At 49.5% G+C, this 1,640-nt stretch overlaps 1 pseudogene; it reads left to right on the plus strand.

Annotated features, from left to right (window-relative positions):
* Nucleotides 1–496: 496 nt before the first annotated feature.
* LOC132835362 (U2 spliceosomal RNA) lies at nucleotides 497–636 on the plus strand (annotated as a pseudogene).
* The last annotated feature ends 1,004 nt before the right edge of the window (nucleotides 637–1,640 follow it).

A 1,640-nucleotide genomic window follows, 5' to 3' on the forward strand; every position in this document is an offset into this window, starting at 1 on the left:
AGGTCTCCACACTCCCCCCACCCCCGCAGTGGAGAATAAACCTCGGGGTTATAAACAGACCACCTCTCACCTGGGCCCCACAGGCTGCAGCCTGGCAACCAGGCCTCAGGCCTCTGGCCCGTGCTCCCCTCTGGAGGTTGCTCTTGTCCAAGGCTTTCCTGGTCCCAGGCATTCTGGATCTTCACTTTCCAGCTTTCCCAACAAAGGTTCTTTGGGATAAAAGGGAGAAAAGATAATTTGGGGAGGTCGGGGTGGTGAGCGAGAGCACTTTGATGCAGAATTACACAGCAAGATCCCAGTTTTAAAAGCGGCCCCTGCAGCCCCCCCATAACTCATCCCCAGTACATTGCAGACTATCACAACAACATCAAAATACAAACAAATCAGAAGACAGCAATTAACCAAAACAAACACATTCTCAAAAGCGACAGAGAAAACAGCTCATTTTAAGAATAAATCTAAATAATTCTTGTCCACATTTATCTTCACTGAGCCTACCGCTTCTCGGCCTTTTGGCTAAGATCATGTGTAGTTCTGTTCTTGTCAGTTTTGGCTCGGAATATGTGTAGTTCCTGAGGACACCGAGACAAACATCAACTGCCACTGGAGGATCATCAACTCAGTGAAGGACGCTCTCTGGGTGGTCCGAAACCTGTTGATCTTCCAGCTGAAGGAGTTGACCCCGACTGAGTGTTGCAGACTGGCACATTCCAAGGTCCAGGACTACGTGTTGAGGGACGCGCTGAAGCTTGGGGCAGCTTCCGCCAAGGCGCGGTGGGGAAAGACCACTGTTTAATATCTGCCTGTCTAAAGAAGAACAGGGGGCCCATGCAGTCATTTGGGCTCTGCTGACGCCTCAGCTCAATATATGGGCATAGGAGCGAGAAATGCACAGACCTGTATATAATAATGATAATTCTGAGCTGTGTATATAAATGTGGAAATATGCATGGCATTACCTAATGTACAGTCCATCAAATTATTTTATGCATATTTTACGAATAAAGTATATTTTTGAAATTAAAAAAAAGTGGACGGGGGAGAGGGAGGAACTCAAAAATTGGAGACCGATCACACTGTTGAATGGGGATTACAAAATCCTGTCAAAGGTAATCGCCAACCGGGTCAGGTCTGCTCTGGGGTCGGGTGATTCACCCTGACCAAACCTGTGCTGTGCCGGGCAGGAAGATCGCTGAGAGTCTCGCACTCCTCATGGATACGATCGCCTACGTGCAGGACAGAGGGTTGCACGCCTGCCTGATCAGCCTGGACCATGAGAAAGCCTTTGTCAGGATATCACACAGGTATATGAGAGATGTTCTCTCCAAATTGGGCTTTGGGGAGGGAATCTGCAATTGGATCAGACTGCTCTACACCAACATTGTCAGTGCAGTCTCAATCAATGGGTGGGAATCAGATAGCTTCCCAGTCAGATCTGGAATCAGGCAGGGCTGCCCTCTCTCTCCTGCCTTGTTTGTGTGCTGCATAGAGCCATTTGCCGAGTCCATCAGGAAGGATGCGAGCCTGAGAGGGGTGACTATTCTGGGCAGTGGGGGCCAGCAGGTTAAGGCCTCCCTGTACATGGATGATGTCGCCGTTTTCTGCTCGGATCCACTGTCCGTGCGCAGACTCATGTGCAT

The sequence above is a fragment of the Hemiscyllium ocellatum genome, chromosome 44, assembly GCF_020745735.1.
Source record: "Hemiscyllium ocellatum isolate sHemOce1 chromosome 44, sHemOce1.pat.X.cur, whole genome shotgun sequence".
NCBI classification, from domain to species: domain Eukaryota; kingdom Metazoa; phylum Chordata; class Chondrichthyes; order Orectolobiformes; family Hemiscylliidae; genus Hemiscyllium; species Hemiscyllium ocellatum.